We start from the raw sequence: 20,377 nt of genomic DNA, 5'->3' as shown, positions 1-20,377 counted from the left end.
CAGAGTGAGGGTGTTCACTTGTCTATGTAACTTAGCAAATGATACACTATTAGTTTATTGACAAATACATATTTGTTAATAAAAATGTTTGTTGGACAATATGTTAAATTTTCATGACTAGAGATAAACATTTAGATTAAAAAGTCATATTCTGTAAAGTTATTCAAGGAAATTACTATTGGGTGAATTAAGAATGCTTTATTAAATAATTCCTTAATACTATATTTTCATGTTTCCACTTAAAAACCTCCAATAGTGGAAGAGGCTAAATCATTATCTATAGGAGATCTCCTTGTAGCAGGCTACCCCCCAAATTAAATTTATTTTATATCTCATATTAGACTGTTAATTAATGAAAATTTTTAAATGGTATAAACAGAAATGGACTTACAGACAAAGAAAACAAATTTACACTTATGGTTGGAATTAACAGATTCACAGACTTAGAGTTGGGATTAAGAGATACACATTGCTGCAGTAAATGTAAAATTCAACAAGGAACTGCTGTATAGTTCAGGGAACTATATTCAGTATCTTGTAATAACCTATAACAGAAAAGAATCTGAAAGAGAATATATATGTGTGTGTGTATTCTCAGGATTAATATATATTGATATCATTATATTGCTAAGAAGAATTGATCAAAATTTGGAAAAGACTCTCGAAAGTGCCTTGGACTGCAAGGAGAACAAACCAGTCAATCCTAAGAGAAATCAACCCTGAACATTCTTTGAAAGAACTGTTGTTGATTTCCAAAACTGGACCAGGAAGAAATAGAAAATCTTAACAGACCCATCACAAGCATGGAAATTGAAACTGTAATCAAAAATCTTCCAGCAAACAAAAGCCCCGGTCCAGACGGCTTCACAGCTGAATTCTACCAAAAATTTAGAGAAGAGCTAACACCTATCCTGCTCAAACTCTTCCAGAAAATTGCAGAGGAAGGTAAACTTCCAAACTCATTCTATGAGGCCACCATCACCCTAATACCAAAACCTGACAAAGATCCCACAAAAAAAGAAAACTACAGGCCAATATCACTGATGAACATAGATGCAAAAATCCTTAACAAAATTCTAGCAATCAGAATCCAACAACACATTAAAAAGATCATACACCATGATCAAGTGGGCTTTATCCCAGGGATGCAAGGATTCTTCAATATCCGCAAATCAATCAATGTAATACACCACATTAACAAATTGAAAAATAAAAACCATATGATTATCTCAATAGATGCAGAGAAAGCCTTTGACAAAATTCAACATCCATTTATGATAAAAACTCTCCAGAAAGCAGGAATAGAAGGAACATACCTCAACATAATAAAAGCTATATATGACAAACCCACTGCAAACATTATCCTCAATGGTGAAAAATTGAAAGCATTTCCTCTAAAGTCAGGAACAAGACAAGGGTGCCCACTTTCACCATTACTATTCAACATAGTTTTGGAAGTTTTGGCCACAGCAATCAGAGCAGAAAAAGAAATAAAAGGAATCCAAATTGGAAAAGAAGAAGTAAAACTCTCACTATTTGCAGATGACATGATCCTCTACATAGAAAACCCTAAAGAGTCCACCAGAAAATTACTAGAAATAATCAATGACTACAGTAAAGTTGCAGGATATAAAATCAACACACAGAAATCCCTTGCATTCCTATACACTAATAATGAGAAAACAGAAAGGGAAATTAAGGAAACAATTCCATTCACCATTGCAACGGAAAGAATAAAATACTTAGGAATATATCTACCTAAAGAAACTAAAGACCTATATATAGAAAACTATAAAACACTGGTGAAAGAAATCAAAGAGGACACTAATAGATGGAGAAATATACCATGTTCATGGATTGGAAGAATCAATATAGTGAAAATGAATATACTACCCAAAGCAATTTATAGATTCAACGCAATCCCTATCAAGCTACCAACAGTATTCTTCACAGAGCTAGAACAAATAATTTCACAATTTGTATGGAAATACAAAAAACCTCAAATAGCCAAAGCGATCTTGAGAAAGAAGAATGGAACTGGAGGAATCAACCTACCTGACTTCAGGCTCTACTACAAAGCCACAGTTATCAAGACAGTATGGTACTGGCACAAAGACAGAAATATTGATCAATGGAATAAAATAGAAAGCCCAGAGATAAATCCACGCACATATGGACACCTTATCTTCGACAAAGGAGGCAAGAATATACAATGGATTAAAGACAATCTCTTTAACAAGTGGTGCTGGGAAATCTGGTCAACCACTTGTAAAAGAATGAAACTGGACCACTTTCTAACACCATACACAAAAATAAACTCAAAATGGATTAAAGATCTAAACGTAAGACCAGAAACTATAAAACTCCTAGAGGAGAACATAGGCAAAACACTCTCTGACATACATCACAGCAGGATCCTCTATGACCCACCTCCCAGAATATTGGAAATAAAAGCAAAAATAAACAAATGGGACCTAATTAACCTTAAAAGCTTCTGCATCAAAGGAAACTATTAGCAAGGTGAAAAGACAGCCTTCAGAATGGGAGAAAATAATAGCAAATGAAGCAACCGACAAACAACTAATCTCAAAAATATACAAGCAACTCCTACAGCTCAACTCCAGAAAAATAAACGACCCAATCAAAAAATGGGCCAAAGAACTAAATAGACATTTCTCCAAAAAAGACATACAGATGGCTAACAAACACATGAAAAGATGCTCAACATCACTCATTATCAGAGAAATGCAAATCAAAACCACTATGAGGTACCATTTCACACCAGTCAGAATGGCTGCGATCCAAAAGTCTACAAATAATAAATGCTGGAGAGGGTGTGGAGAAAAGGGAACCCTCTTACACTGTTGGTGGGAATGCAAACTAGTACAGCCACTATGGAGAACAGTGTGGAGATTCCTTAAAAAACTGGAAATAGAACTGCCTTATGATCCAGCAACCCCACTGCTGGGCATACACACTGAGGAAACCAGAAGGGAAAGAGACACGTGTACCCCAATGTTCATCGCAGCACTGTTTATAATAGCCAAGACATGGAAGCAACCTAGATGCCCATCAGCAGATGAATGGATAAGAAAGCTGTGGTACATATACACAATGGAGTATTACTCAGCCATTAAAAAGAATACATTTGAATCAGTTCTAATGAGGTGGATGAAACTGGAGCCTATTATACAGAGTGAAGTAAGCCAGAAGGAAAAACATCAATACAGTATACTAATGCATATATATGGAATTTAGAAAGATGGTAACAATAACCCGGTGTATGAGACAGCAAAAGAGACACTGATGTATAGAACAGTCTTATGGACTCTGTGGGAGAGGGAGAGGGTGGGAAGATTTGGGAGAATGGCAATGAAACATGTAAAATATCATGTAGGAAACGAGTTGCCAGTCCAGGTTCGATGCATGATGCTGGATGCTTGGGGCTGGTGCACTGGGACGGCCCAGAGGGATGGTATGGGGAGGGAGGAGGGAGCAGGGTTCGGGATGGGGAACACATGTATACCTGTGGCGGATTCATTTTGATATTTGGCAAAACTAATACAATTATGTAAAGTTTAAAAATAAAATAAAATTGGAAGAATAAAAAATAAATAAATAAAAAAAAAAAAAAAAAAAAAGAACTGTTGTTGAAGCTGGAGCTCCAATACTTTGGCCACCTGATGCAAAGAGCTCACTCATTGGAAAAGACTCTAATGCTGGAAAGGATTGAAGGCAAAAGGAGAAAGGGGCAGCAGAGGATAAGATTGTTAGATAGCATTACCAACTCAATGGATATGAATATGAGCAAAGTCCAGGAGATAGTGGAGGACAGAGGAGCCTGGTGTGCTGCAGTCCATGGGATCACAAAGAGTCAGACACCACTTAGTGACTGAATAACAACAAAATATATATAGATATATATATTCAGTTATGTATATAACTGAATAACTTTGCTGTACATCTGAAACTAACACAACATTGTAAATCAGCTAAACCTCAATAAAAATTAAAAAATAAAATATTAACTGAAATACTATGTTCAAGTCTGTATAATTTAAAATAAAAAATAATGCTCTTCAAAATAAGTATCAGTGCTACCAAAAAGGAGTGGGATTTAGGGTCCTAATCTGTCATATAGAAGGATGGTAGCACCTACCTCATAGGATGATTATGTATGTACATCAACAAAGTTAATATTTATAAAGTCTTACAGCTGTGACTGACACATAGTTAACACTATAAAAATATATGTTAGATAAAATTAAAGATCTGTCCAAGTTCATTCTATTATTTTAGCTACCACTGTATAATCACCTTCAGGGTATGAGTAACCTAGTTTGAGTGTATTTTTTTTAATTGAAGTATAGTTGATTTAAAATGCTGTGCTAGTTTCAGGTATACAGCGAAGTGTTTCAGTTATATATACATATATATCTATTTTTTTCAGCTTCCTTTCCCCAATTGAGGCCAAAAGCTCAGCTTCCCTGGATACCGGTACCAAATCAAATCTCAGAGGCAGAGTTTTGGGTGAAGCAGAAAGGTATAGCTTTATTGCTTTGCAGGAAAAGAGGGTCACAGTAGGGTACTGCCCTCAAAACCATGGGTCCCAACATGAAGATAGAAGTTTTATAGTAATTGTTCACAGAGGGTGTGATCAGACCGTGAACATTCTTCTGATGAGTTCGTGATGAGGTAAGCGCCAACACTATGGCCACCTGATGCGAAGAACTGACTTATTAGAAAAAACCCTGATGCTGGGAAGGATTGAAGGCAGGAGGAGAAGGGGATGACAGAGGATGAGATGGTTGGATGGCATCACCGACTCAATGGACATGAGTTTGAGTAAGCTCCAGGAGTTGGTGATGCACAGGGAAGCCTGGTGTGCTGCAGCCCATGGGGTCGCAAAGAGTCAGACACGACTAAGTGACTGAATTGAACTGAACTGAAGTAGGAGTCAGCTTCATCAAATTTCAGGTCCAACTGATCTGGGGTCTACGTGATTGTGGGCAGCCTACCATCAGTCATTGTTAACTTCTGCCACCTGGAGGGGGTTTCAGTATCTGCAAACCAGCTCAAAGACTGCTGTGTGTGTCATCTCCATGGTGAAAGAGGACCTTGCCCTAAGGCTGCCCTGGACAGTTTGTTTCTCCCTGGTCTTGCAACTCCTCCCTTCCCTAATTAACAACTGCTTGAAACTGCTCATTGAAACTCAGGGAAGGTCAGGGAGGCTGAATGAAGGCTGTTTCCTGTAAACAAATAAATGAGGCACACAGAAACACTTTGTGCCCAAGAGCCCCCTAGAACCCTGCTCAGTATCATTATAGGTTAATACAAAATATTGAATTTATTTCCTGTATTTTTAATATTGAAAGACATAAGTACGGTTGGAATAGGAGAAAGGAGAATATGATCTTACTTGAGCTAAGTTAGAAAAAGGATCAAAGAACAGAGGAAAATGGGCATGAAGCCCTGGTACTGGCAGAGGGCAGTGGAGTGGCTGGGCAACTTGGGGAAGCAGCCACTTAGCAAACATTTCAGAGCATCGGCCACAGGCCGGGTTAAGTGCTAGACTGAGGAAACAATAAACAGTTGGTGAGGCCATGACTCAGAGCAGTGTTTCTGAGATGGCTTGCATCAGAATCACTAAGGTACTTGTTAGAATTGCACAAAGTGTGTGGCCCCACCCTGATGTACACAGAACTGCTGGATGTGGGCCCATTCACCACTCAAAATAGTCTAAAATTTTTGGCTGGAAGAAAATTTAGCAATCATCTAATTCAGTAATTTCTAAGATTGGTGGCTAGTTAGTGTAACCTGGGGAGTTGAAAAACAACAATAAGATAACAGCAAAAATCAGTACACAGGCCCCCACCCCAAAACAATTACATGAGAGATTCTGGGGGCAAAAACCTGGACAAAAATATATAAAAGCTCTTAAACATTTCTGATGTGTAGTCAGGATTAAGAGTCACAAATCTGGTCCAATCTTCTCATTTTGCAGATGAGGAAACACGAGACTCAGAAATTAAATAACTTGTCTACGATGATAAATCTCTCTTCAGAAAGGTAATTGTGGGACTTCCCTGGTAGTCTATGCAATGCTATGCTAAGTCACTTCAGTCGTGTCCGACTCTGTGCGACCCCATAGACGGTAGGCTCCCCCGTCCCTGGGATTCTCCAGGCAAGAACACTGGAGTGGGTTGCCATTTCCTTCTCCAATGCATGAAAGTGAAAAGTGAAAGTCAAGTCGCTCAGTCGTGTCCGACTCTTCGAGACCCCATAGGCTGCAGCCTAACAGGCTCCTCCGTCCATGGGATTTTCCAAGCAAGAGTACTTAAGTGGGGTGCCATTGCCTTCTCCGTCCCTGGTAGTCTAGATAGTGGTTAAGAATCAACCTTGCAAAGCAGGGGACATGGGTTCCATCCCTAGTCCAGGACAATCCCACGTGTCACCAGGCAACTAAGGCTATGAGCCACAGCTACTGAACCTGACTTGCTGCAAGTACAGAAGCCCACAGGCCTAGAGCCTGTGCTTCTCAACAAGAGAAGCTACTGCAGTGAGAAGCCGGGCGGCACAACCAAAGAGTAGCCCCCGCTCTGCAACTAGAGAAAGCCTGTGCACAGCAACAAAGACCCAACACAGCCAAAAATAAACATGTGTTTTTTCAAAAAAGATAATTAATTGTGTAAGATAAACTATCTATGTACTAGTGCTACATATTTTAAAATAAAGGTAATAGCCTATTAGTGAATTATGATAACAATCTAGTGGTACCTGACCAAAATTATTAAAATTTGAGAGCAGAATAAAATATATCAAAGTATGTTACACAGTACTAATAATATTGTTTCAAACTGTGTGTGTTCTATGATTAGATGTTAAAAGTTAATTCTTATTATGGATTGTTGTCAAAAAATTCGGGAAGTTCTGCCCTGGAATTTCATTAAATCTAATATCTAAGTTAGACACGGACATCTGAGCACAAGAAGGATGTAGCTGCTCCCTCTGCCTGGTAAGTAGCCCACAGGGAGGTTCTGGATGGTACTGGGGTCCAAAACATGGGCTTGACGATGCAGACACCTTGAGTTACATGGAATCTCCTGGCCTTTACTGGTGATCGGAGTTTGTATCAGAACCTAAACTCTGTACGGCTCAGCTACCTAAACTTTAAAATAAGGGTAATAATACCCACCTCACAGAATTGTTCATTTCTTTTTAATTTTAAAAAATTTTATTCAGTTTTTAAAGGTTACACCCCATTTACAGTTATGTAATATTGGCTATACCCCCATATTGTACAATACATTCTATTAGCCTCTCTTACAACCAGAGTTTGTACCTCCCTCTCCCCACTGGTAACCACTAGTTTCTTCTCTGTATCTCTGAGTCTGCTTCTTTTTTGTTGTATTCACTAGTCGATTGTGTTTTTTAGATTCCACATATAAGTGATATAATTTAGTATTTTTCTTCTTCTGTCTGATTTATTTCACTTAGCATAATGCCCTCCCAAGTTGCTGCAAATGGGACATTTTTGTTCTGTTTTGTGGCTGAATAGTATTCCATTTCGTTTATATACATTTTCTCTATCCATCCATCTGTTGCTGAACTCTTAGATTGCTTCTATATCTTGGCAATTGAAAAAATGCTGCTATGAACACGGGGGGCAATTGTTAGCTTGCTTTAAATGGCAGAATATCTATAAACACTTAGCATAATGTCTGACATATAGGAATAAAAAACAATTAAAAATGCATTTGTGATCTATCATTTCCTGACTATAAGAGGAAAAGAACTAAAAATATACCAGAATTAGAATAGTCTTTGGAGAGATGTGTATTCTTGGGCCTCATGTTTATTTTAGAAGGACAAAAGCTAGAAAAAAATAGCTAAAGTAATTGCTTTAGTAGGCAAAATATGAAAAATAACAATTTTCTATTTTCACAGAACTGGAATTTAGAGTGCCACAAAGCTACCTCTTTATCTTGGAAAGCAAGCATTCTGTATTTTTAAAAGCATGGCCCTGTCTCACAGATGTGCAAGCCAAGTGTATCATCAGCTATTTGATGTTGTGGCTTTTTTAGTTTCATTTTTAGATTCTTTCTAGAAAAATATTGATCAACATCTACGTGGGGGAAAAAACAGCATTTTGCATTTTTTTATGATGGGTAGCTGAATCCCAAATAAAACTTAAAAGTATGGTATTGGCATACCTTACTCCTGCTCATGGACTTCCCCGTCCTCTGTTTGCTCAGATCCTATTCCCGAACTCGGGGGTCTCTCAGGCACAGCTCTCCATTTTTACCCCGCATCTCCTCCATCAGGGGATAAAGTTTGAGTAACTCATCCATTCTTCAATAACCGTTCTGTGAAGGGACAAGGGTTTAGGCTATTCCTACAAACTAGATGTGTCTGGGATGCTTGCCATTTGTGTGGCAGCTAGTGAAAAACCTTAGTTTTCTTTTTCTTCTTATGAGGGCATAAGGTCCTAATGTCGTTTACCTATATGTACATACATATATACACATATACATGTATATACACACATGTATACAGAGGAGCAGATATGAACAGGTACTGGCAACCCACTCCAGTATTCTTGCCTGGGAAATCCCATGGACTGAGGAGCCTGGTGGGCTATAGTCCATGAGGTCACAAAGACTCGAACATAACTGAACTACTAAAAACACACACATGTGTATGTATGTGTGTGCTCAGCCACATGTATTCCGACTCTTTGTGACCCATGGACTGGCTCCTCTCCATGGGCTTTCCCAGGCAAGAATGCTGGAGTGGGTTGCCATTTCATTCTCCAGGGGATCTTCCTGACCCAGGGACTGAACCCGGGTCTCTTCTATCTCCCGCATTGTCAGGTGGATTCTTTACCACTAGTACCAGGATTATGATTACATGTAAAGTTCATAGGACATAAAGTATTGGGCTAAACGTTATAGAAGATTTAGAGATGAGTCGAACACTAGCCCTGTCATTAAAGAACTAAAAACTGGTAGAGAAGATACAATATGTGAATGAATAAGTTTATTTCAGGAAAAAGTGCAGTCCGTGCCAGGACAGAGAGAGACAACTACAGCACTGCAGGATTTCAAAGGAAGGAGAGATTGCAGGCAACTGGCAGATGCAGTAGCAATGGAGCTTGCAGCAGGGGAGGCATCTGAAATGCATCCTGAAAGAGAGACAGGATTTGCCTCTGCTGCAATGAAGTGGAGTGACTTCTTTATGAGGGAGAGCATGAAAAAGAATCCAGAGGGGATGGGAAAGCATGCCCAGGCACCGCTGATGAGGTCACTTTGTCCAGAACACAGGACTCATAAGGGGAGTAGAGGTCAATAATTTGAGGAAAGAGATTAGGTAGCAGTTTTCTTGGCTACTATGACAAATTGCCACAAACTGGTAGTTTAAAGTAACATAAATGTATTCTCTTACAATTCCAGAGGCAGGAAGCCTGAAATTCGTCTCACTGGGCAAAGTTAAGGTGTCAGCAAGACCGCGTTCCTCTCTGGAGGTGCTAAAGGAAAATCCAGTTTCTTGCCTTTTTAAAAAATGTATTTGGCTCTGCTGGGTCTTACTTGAGGCCGCAGGATCTTCAATCTTTGTTGCAGCTTTAGTTGTGGCTTGCGAACTCAGTTACGGCATGTGGGATCTAGTTCCCTGACCAAGGATCAAACCCGGGCCTCCTGCATTGGGAGCTTGAAGTCTTAGCCACTGGACCACTGGGGAAGTCCTCGCAGTTTCTCGCCTTTTCTAACCAGAAGCTGCTCACATTCCTTGGCTCCTGGCCCTGTGTATCTTCAAGACTCAAAGCCGATTGAGTCTCTCACCTCATAACACATCACAGCACTCTGACACTGACTCTTCTGCCTCCCACTTCCACATTTAATTAAGGACCCTTGTGATTACATTGGGCCCACCTGGATAATCCAGTATAATCTCCCCATCTCAAAATCAGCTGATTGGTAACCATAATTCCATCTGCAACTTTCATTCTCTTTTGCCACTAAATCTAACATTCGCAAGTTCTAGGGAATAGGATGGGGACATTTTGGGGGCCATTCTGCCTATCAGCATGACTGAGTGACTTCACTTTCACTTTTCACTTTAATGCATTGGAGAAGGAAATGGCAACCCACTCCAGTGTTCTTGCCTGGAGAATCCCAGTGTCAGGGGAGCCTGGTGGGCTGCCATCTATGGGATCGCACAGAGTCGGAAACAACTGAAGCGACTCAGCAGCAGCAGCAGCTGCCTATCAGAGTTTGGAGCCAAAGATTAAAGGACCCTGCATATCAAGATTCCTATCTCCATTCTTTGTGCTGGGGGAGAAAACACTATGTCTGTTTTCATATTAAAGATGTTTTCCATTCAAATATTTTCTTGCTTTTTGCTAGAATTATAGCAATTCAGTATAGTAACCCAGGTTGTCTCATACCAATTGGATGTTCTGGTTGGCAGGTGTAGATGACTTTGATTAATAAAAAATGGGAAGATAAATTAAATATTGATAAGTGCAATTTGGTGTGTTTGCTTTTTTCAAAGCACAGGACCCATGGGGATGGAAAGCCATAAAAGAGATCTCCGTATTAGAAACCTCTGCCTTAAAAAATATGGCCTCTGTTTATTTTAGTTGGTTCCACCTATGTATATGGCATTTTTCTCTATTACTGATATATCTCTAGAGTTGGAGGATGAAAAGTTTGGAAAAGATTAAAATAAAACTGATTTAGCAAATGTATTTCATCTTCTAACTTGTTTACGATTTGATTAATAATTCATCCCTTAACATCTGTGTCTTAAAGACTGTCTTGTCTGTTGTCTTTATGGATGACAAGTTAGGATATTGGGAAAACAAAATACCTTCTTTTAAAGCACACAGCATCTCAAATGAAATGCCAAGTTTATAGTGTGTAGATAACCAAAACAAATAAAGCTATGCAACAGGCAGAAGGAAGAAAGATCTGATAAGTCAGGAAGTATAAATAAGATAACAGAAAATCCATCTGGACTTGTGTTCAAAGGGCCTTTATTTATGTGTTCAGCCAATTTGAAGATTCTCTTTTTAAAAAAAATAATTTTATTTACTTATTTTATTTTTGGCTGTGCTGGGTCTTCATTGCTGCTCGGGTTTTTTCTCTAGTTGCAGCGAGTGGAGGCTACTCTCTATTGCGATATTCAGGCTTATTGTGGTGGCTTCTCTTGTTGCAGAGCAGAGGTTCTGGGGTGTGTGAGCTCGGTAGTTGCAGGTCTTGGTCCAATAGGCTCAATAGTTGTGCAAGGGCTTAGTTGCTCTGCAACATGTGGGATCTTCCTGGATCAGGGATCAAATCTGTGTCTCCTGCATTGGCAGGCAGATTCTTTACCACTGAGCCACCAGGGAAGCCCTGAAGATTCTCTCTTTCAAACTATCATTTAAATTAAAATGTTCTACTATGAATTACTGGAGTATAAGTTTATATAGCTGTTCATTGCCCTGAACATGTAATAGTGTCTAGTACAACTATTTGTGTGGAATCTATTTTTGTCAAAGTTTTAATGCTTGCTTTTTTTTATTTGAATAAAGAAATGGTGAAAAGGCAGAAAAACTAGTTCTATGGAGAGACACATCTAGGCAGGGAGAGGAGTGTCAGCTGGGCACAGACATTGGTCTCTGGTGAAGTTTTCTTACATCACCGCTAACACTTCCTATGAACCAGGCATTTTGTGGGATCACTGATCCTCACAGCCACTCCATGAGCCCTGCACTATCATTAATCTTATTTCCCATGAAAACCTGGAGGTTTGGAGATGCTAATTTGCTTGTCAAACCTCACACAGTTAGTGAGGAAGGGAGCAGGGCATCAATTCCTAGGCTGTCTTTTAAAATTAGAAACAGAACTCTAACCCTAAGCCTAATCTTAACTCTAAAAACACCCCAAAACAAATACAGTCATCTTCTCTGCTTTGTAAACGTTATCTCTTTAAACTTCACCATCTTGTGGTTTCCCAACTCGGCTTCACTTGGGGACCTTTTACAAAATACCATTGCTTAGCATCCACTCAAGCCTGTTTAAATATAATAAGAATAGCATTAATGATCAGGAACACTTATATTTGGGCTGACAAGCATTCTTCCAAGTGGTATGTAGATTCTCATTTAATCCTCAGAACAACCCCGTGACAAAGGAAAACACCCTCAAATTTCCAATATACAAATGAGGAAAGTGCAGGTACGTGCCTAGCTTAGAGTCACACAACTAAACTGGGATCCTGATCCCAGAGAATTGAGCTTCAGAGTTATGCTCAGAAACAACCTATCAAATAAAACAACCACAGCAGACACCCTCCCTGGTAACCTCTGGACAGTACTAGAGAACCAGGCTTCTATTTTTTTTTTAACGGCAAATGAAGAATCAAGCATTTATCCTGCCTTTAGATGTATAAACTGTACTTCAGGATAATAACAGATGAGGGGAAATCTCTCATTTTAGGAGAACTTCAACTAATAAATGAATGAGTGATCTGTGCTATGCTCAGTCATGTCCAACTCTTTACAACCCCATGGACTGTAGCCCACCAGGCTCCAATGTCCATGGGATTTTCCAGGCAAGGATACTGGAGTGGGTTGCCATTTCTAATTCTCGGAGATCTTCCAGCCCAGGGATTGAACCTGCATGTCTTGTGTGTCCTGCACTGGCAGGCAGATTCTTTGCCACTGTGCCACCTGGGAAGCTGAATGAGTGATATAATATTATCATTTTGACACCCTCAAGGGAATAATCTAAGCCATGATCATCAAAGAATGAAACTTCTCAAAAAGGGATGTACAGGCTCTTCCTAATAGAAGTACAGTTTATTACCTCTTAAGAAGTGTTCTTTGCTAGAAAAATAAAGTCTCTTCAGGATTCTTGAATCAAATCATTTTGAAAACAGAAGACCTAAGGAATATGTTACATGACACAATGGGGTCACAATCAGCAAAATCCAGATTGTGGGGAACTGAATATATAAGACTTAATTTCCTTCACATGTTAGTTGAGAAAAATGAGAAAGAAAGAGAAAAAGAGACATGGAAACTATACATTAAAAGATTCATACAGACTAATTGCAATGTAATGCATCGTATTTGGATCCTAATTTGATTAAATACCCATAAAAATTAAATTTGGAGAAACTTAAACTTTAAGTAGATATCTCGTGTTAGTAAAATCTTCTTTTTCTCTTTAGTGTGATAGTTATTTTGTGGTTAAGATTTTGTTTTGGGAGGATTTTCTGTTTTTTGGCATTTTATACGTATTTTTCTTCCAGTTTTATTGAGATGAAATTGACATAGAGCAGTGTATAAGGTATAGTGCATAATGATTTGACTTACATATATCATGAAATGATTCTCACAATAAGTTAGTGAACATCCATTATCTCATACAGGCATAAAATTAAAGAAATAGAAAAATTTTTTTCATTTTGAGAACTCAGGATTTGCGTAGTACTGATAGCTTACAGTAGAGAAGGCAATGGCACCCCACTCTAGTACTCTTGCCTGGAGAATCCCATGGATGGAGGAGCCTGGTGGGCTACAGTCCATGGGGTCGCGAAGAGTCGGACATGAGTGAGCAACTTCACTTTCACTTTTCACTTTCATGCATTGGAGGAGGAAATGGCAACCCACTCCACTGTTCTTGCCTGGAGAATCTCAGGGAAGGGGGAGCCTGGTGGGCTGCCGTCTATGGGGTCGAGCAGAGTCGGACACGACTGAAGCGACTTAGCAACAGATAGCTTACAGTGTTGGATTTGTGATCTCCAAAGAAGAAGATTTAGCTTCCGGACCAGGGACCAGGGACCAGGCTTGATCACTCAAGACCTTTTGTGTAGCAGAGTTTTATTAAAGTGAAAAAGGGACAGAGAAAGTTTCTGACATAGACGTCAGAAGCGGGACGGAGAGTGCCGCCTTGCTAGTCTTAGCAAGGGGGCTATATACTTTTTCTATATACTATTTCTCGGAGAAGGCAATGGCACCCAACTCCAGTACTCTTGCCTGGAAAATCCCATGGGCGGAGGAGCCTGGTAGGCTGCAGTCCATGGGGTATCGAAGAGTCGGACATGACTGAGCGACTTGACTTTCACTTTTCACTTTCATGCATTGGAGAAGAAAATGGCAACCCACTCCAGTGTTCTTGCCTGGAGAATCCCGGAGACGGGGGATGCCGTCTATGGGGTCGCACAGAGATGGACACGACTGAAGCGACTTAGCAGCAGCAGTAGCATATACTATTTCTATAGCTATATACTATGTGCTCCTCCGGTGGCTCAGAGGGTAAAGCGCCTGTCCGCAATGTGGGAGACCCGGGTTCGATCCCTCGGTCAGGAAGTTCTCTGGGAAAAGGAAATGGTAGCCCACTCTAGTATTCCTTTCTGGAGAATCCCATGAATGGAGGAGCCTGGTGGGCTATAGTCCATGGGGTCGCAAAGAGTCAGACACGACTGAGCGAGCTCACTTCACTTATATACTTTTTCAATCGGTTATTGCAGTAAAAGGAGAAGACCGTGGTACCCCACTCCAGTACTCTTGCCTGGAAAATCCCATTGACGGAGGAGACTGGCAGGCTTCATTCCATGGGGTCGCTAAGAGTCAGACATGCCTGAGCGACTCCATTTTCACTTTTCACTTTCATGCATTGGAGAAGGAAATGGCAACCCACTCCAGTGTGCTTGCTTGGAGAATCCCAGGGATGGGGGAGCCTGGTGGGCTGCCGTCTATGGGATGGCAGAGTTGGACACGACAGAAACAACTTAGCAGCAGGATTGCAGTAAATCAAAAGACCATCTCAGGGTTGTAAAGGTCTTACCAGACCCACGCCCATGAAGTGAAGTGAAGTGAAGTCGCTCAGTCGTGTCCGACTCTTTGCGACCCCGTGGACTGTAGCCTAACAGGCTCCTCAATCCACGGAATTCTCCAGGCAGGAATACTGGAGTGGATTGCCATTTTCTTCTCCAGAGGCTCTTCCCGACCCAGGGATCGAACCTGGGTCTCCCGCATTACAGGCATAAGCTTTAGCGTCTGAGCCATGACAGGGTTAGTCAGAAGGGTCTTAAGAAGGAGAAGCATGTCCTGAAGCAGGATACATGCTGTTACATAATCATTGGTACAGAGTTTAAGGAAAAACATATCCTTCAGCAAGATGAGTTGTTTTGTTGTATAATCATTAGCTCAGGACTTAGAGGGAAAAAATGGTTTGTCCTTTTCTCCTCCTTGAGAGCCCCAGACCCCTGTTTCCTCCTCAGGGACCCCAGATTTCTTATCAATCTACTTAAGAACTGACTCTCTCAGTACCCTCATATATAATACACAGCAGTTTTAATTATATTTATCACATTGTACATTACATCCCTAGTATTTATTTGGCTTTTAATGGACATTTATACCTTTAGACTGCTTTCATTCAATTCCCCTTCCCTCTACCTCCTACTTACTACCTCTGATGACCACAAATCAGATATCCTTTTATATGGGTTTGTTTGTTTGTTTTTGTTTTGAGGTATAGATGACCTACAACTCTGTGTTAGTTCTTGTTACACTGGAAAAGGTCAGTTTTCATTCCAATCCCAAAGAAAGGCAATGCCAAAGAATGCTCAAACTACTGCACAATTGCACTCATCTCACACACTGGTAAAGTAATGCTCAAAATTCTCCAAGCCAGGCTTCAGCAATATGTGAACCATGAACTTCCAGATGTTCAAGCTGGTTTTAGAAAAGGCAGAGGAACCAGAGATCAAATTGCCAACATCCGTTGGATCATCAAAAAAGCAAGAGAGTTCCAGAAAAACATCTATTTCTGCTTTATTGACTACGCCAAAGCCTTTGACTGTGTGGATCACAATAAACTGTGGAAAATTCTGAAAGAGATGGGAATACCAGACCACCTGACCTGCCTCTTGAGAAACCTATATGCAGGTCAGGAAGCAACAGTTAGAACTGGACATGGAAAAACAGACTGGTTCCAAATAGGAAAAGGAGTACATCAAGGCTGTATATTGTCACCCTGCTTATTTAACTTCTATGCAGAGTACATCATGAGAAATGCCGGGCTGGAATAAACACAAGCTGGAATCAAGATTGCTGGGAGAAATATCAATAACCTCAGATATGCAGATGACCCCACCCTTATGGCAGAAAATGAAGAGGAACTAAAAAGCCTCTTGATGAAAGTGAAAGAGGAGCATGAAAAAGCTGGCTTAAAGCTCAACATTCAGAAAACGAAGATCATGGCATCTGGTCCCATCACTTCATGGGAAATAGATGGGGAAACAGTGGAAACAGTGTCAGACTTTATTTTTTTGGGCTCCAAAATCACTACAGATGGTGATTGCAGCCATGATATTAAAAGACGCTTACTCCTTGGAAGGACAGTTATGACCAACCCAGATAGCATATTCAAAAGCAGAGACATTACTTTGCCAACAAAGGTCCGTCTAGTCAAGGCTATGGTTTTTCCAGTAGTCGTGTGGATGTGAGAGTTGGACTGTGAAGAAAGCTGAGCACCGAAGAATTGATGCTTTTGAGGTGTGGTGTTGGAGAAGATTCTTGAGAGTCCCTTGGACTGCAAGGAGATCCAACCAGTCCATCCTAAAGGAAATCAGTCTTGGGTGTTCATTGGAAGGACTGATGTTGAAGCTGAAACTCCAATACTGTGGCCACCTAATATGAAGAGTTGACTCATTGGAAAAGACTCTGATGCTGGGAGGGATTGGGGGCAGGAGGAGAAGGGAATGACAGAGGATGAGATGGCTGGATGGTATCACTGACTTAACTCCAGGAGTTGGTGATGGACAGGGAGGCCTGGTGTGCTGCAATTCATGGGGTCGCAAAGAATCAGACACGACTGAGCGACTGGACTGAAGTGAACACTATATAGTAATTTGATACTACTCTATATTTCAATATGATCACTACAGTAAGTCTAGTTATGATATGTCACTATACAAAGATATTATGCAGATATTACTATATTCTCCACACTGTGCATTCCATACTAGTAATTCATCCACTTTGCAACTGGGAAATTGTACCTCTTAATCTCCCTCACACATTTTTTTCTTCTCCCAACCTCCCTCTCCTCAGGAGACCCAACAGTTTGTTCTCTGTATCGAAAACTCTGTTTCTGTTTTATGTTTTTTCATTTGTTTTGTTTTCAGATTGCAGGTTTAAGTGAAATCAGACAGTATTTGTCTTTCTCAGTCTGACTTATTTCACTTGACATAATACTTGCTAAATCTGTCCACATTGCTGCAAACGGCAGTACTTCATTCTTTTTTATAGCTGAGTAATATTCCATTGTATATATTTATCTATTGATTGGCACTTACCTTGCTCTTATATCTTGGCTCTTGTAAATAATGCTACAATGAACATAGGGGTGCATATATCTTTTCAAATTACTGTTTTCATTTCTTCAGATAAATATCCAGGAGGGAATTGGTGGATAATATGGTAGCTCTATTTGTAATCGTTTGCGGATTCTCTATACTGTTATCCATAGTGGTTGTACCAATTTACATTCCCACCAGTGGTGCACAAGGGTTCCTTAACTAATCTGTTCCTCACTCTAGCTACATATTGACCTGTAAGGGTGGCCCCACCACGGGACTTAAATAGAACTGTAAAGAAATACGCTATTTTTGTGGGTTATTCTTTTCTGACTTTATTCCAAGAGCTCAAATTTTTTCCACTATACATGTAAATTTATCAAATAAAACAGGGAATGGACAAAGGGCCCAAGGAGTATCCAGAAGGCAGGACATTTCTCCTGGGGCTCAAGTTTTAAAACATACACACACACAAGGTTAAGGCTGAGACTCAGATCGTTCTGGAGAGTGAATTTTGGAGATTATAATCCCTGGTTCATGTATTTGCATCCTTGATATACATGGCAGCTGAGAAGCCTACGAGGAAAAAGACTTGAACAAAGCATGCCATATGGGACTCAGGGTGTGTGTGCGTGTGTGTGTATGTATTCAAAGTGTGCTGGTGGTTCCAAAGCAGCTAGGTTACAGGGAGAACGACAGGGACCCCTACAGGAGAACATGTCATAAGAGAGGCAGAACTCTAGAATTGGGAGTTCAGTGTACTGGTGATTCTAGAAAGCAGGAGAAGCCTACACTAGATGTCAGCTTTACTGACACCCAAATACAGCAGGACTCCGCTTGTAACAGCAACAACATATGGTGGGATTCCAACTTCATGGACAGACACATCAACATGGCATTAGGAACAATATTCTAGTTCAGTGGCATCGCTATAGACCTGTCAGGTGAGGGACTGCAAAGTCAGGAAGTGGGCACGAAGTAGGGCTGATTCAGGAACGCATGTGAGTCCAACTGGAGAGTTTCAAAAAAATTGCTGAGGAGGGGAACTTTGGCCAATCATCTAAGCCCAGGTGCCCATGTCTCTAGGCCATGCCCTGGTCTTGTAGCATCTCACTCATCTCACACGCTAGTAAAGTAATGCTCAAAATTCTCCAAGCCAGGCTTCAGCAATATGTGAACCATGAACTTCCTGATGTTCAATCTGGTTTTAGAAAAGGCAGAGGAACCAGAGATCAAATTGCCAACATCCACTGGATCATAGAAAAAGGAAGAGAGTTCCAGAAAAACATCTATTTCTGCTTTATTGACTATGCCAACGCCTTTGACTGTGTGGATCACAATAAACTGTGGAAAATTCTTCAAGAGATGGGAATACCAGACCACTTGATCTGCCTCTTGAGAAATTTGTATGCAGGTCAGGAAGCAACAGTTAGAACTGGACATGGAACAACAGACTGGTTCCAAAGAGGAAAAGGAGTTCGTCAAGGCTGTATATTGTCACCCTGTTTATTTAACTTATATGCAGAGTACATCATGAGAAACGCTGGACTGGAAGAAACACAAACTGTAATCAAGATTGCTGGGAGAAATATCAATAACCTCAGATATGCAAATGACACCATCCTTATGGCAGAAAGTGAAGAGGAACTCAAAAGCCTCTTGAAAGTGAAAGTGGAGAGTGAAAAAGTTGGCTTAAAGCTCAACATTCAGAAAACAAAGATCATGGCATCCTGTCCCATCACTTCATGGCAAATAGATGGGGAAACAGTGGAAACAGTGTCAGACTTTATTTTTCTGGGCTCCAAAATCACTACAGATGGTGACTGCAGCCAGGAAATTAAAAGACGCTTACTCCTTGGAAGGAAAATTATGATCAACCTAGATAGCATATTCAAAAGCAGAGACATTACTTTGCCAACAAAGGTCCGTCTAGTCAAGGCTATGGTTTTTCCTGTGGTCATGTATGGATGTGAGAGTTGGACTGTAAAGAAGGCTGAGCGCCGAAGAATTGATGCTTTTGAACTGTGGTGTTGGAGAAGACTCTTGAGAGTCCCTTGGACTGCAAAGAGATCCAACCAGTCCATTCTGAAGGAGATCAGCCCTGTGATTTCTTTGGAAGGAATGATGCTAAAGCTGAAACTCCAGTACTTTGGCCACCTCATGCGAAGAATTGACTCATTGGAAAAGACTCTGATGCTGGGAGGGATTGGGGGCAGGGGGAGAAGGGGATGACAGAGGATGAGATGCCTGGATGGCATCGCTGACTCGATGGACGTGAGTCTGAGTGAACTCCTGGAGTTGGTGATGGACAGGGAGGCCAGGCGTGCTGCAATTCATGGGGTCACAAAGAGTCGGACACGACTAAGCGACTGATCTGATCTGATCTGAAAGAAAAAAAAAAACAACTATAAACTCAGTTCCAAAACAATTGATGAATAATGTTAGGGTCTCAGAAGAAACTTCAGTAAACAGTAATCCTCTTTCCCATGCTGACCAAGTTGAGGAAATAAGACAAAGTTAAGACAAATGGAGTCACCTTTGTTACTTCTAGAGACCAGGCTAGAAGAGAAGGCGGTCAAATGGGCTGAAACTAGACAGACTTTCCCATAGGCAGACACTTGCTGGACCAGAGCAGGCCTGCACAGGCAAGATTTTCAATACAGAGAGACATTGTGTTCTCTTGGAAGACTCACTCCAAAAAGGAAGAAGCAGAGCTGATCCAACGGGACCAGTGACTCTTCCAAAATTATGATCAGATTACTCACTCCAGAGTCCCAGGAATGGAATAAGTAAAGGGGCAATGAGAGACAAAGCCTGTGTTTAGAGAAATGCTCATTATATAAACCAAGAGAAAAGATGTCTCTCCTCTGTATCAGTCAGGGTCTGCCAGGAAAACAAAATCCACACTAGGATTATTAAACAGAGGGCATTAAACACAGGGAATTAGTTATAAAAGTGTTAGAGGAGTTGAAAGATTAACTTAGGTAGATGAGGCAGCTTCCAAATTAGCAACCGGAAAGACACT

General features: G+C 40.6%; 1 pseudogene; it reads left to right on the top strand.

Annotated features, from left to right (window-relative positions):
* LOC132345271 (large ribosomal subunit protein eL37-like) overlaps positions 1-20,377 on the top strand; it is a 109,080-nt pseudogene that overhangs the window by 23,186 nt on the left and 65,517 nt on the right.

The sequence above is a fragment of the Bos taurus genome, chromosome 5 (assembly GCF_002263795.3).
Source record: "Bos taurus isolate L1 Dominette 01449 registration number 42190680 breed Hereford chromosome 5, ARS-UCD2.0, whole genome shotgun sequence".
Lineage (NCBI taxonomy): Eukaryota > Metazoa > Chordata > Mammalia > Artiodactyla > Bovidae > Bos > Bos taurus.
The sequence above is the reverse complement of the archived record's forward strand: the minus strand, read 5'-3'. Positions and strand labels throughout refer to the sequence as shown.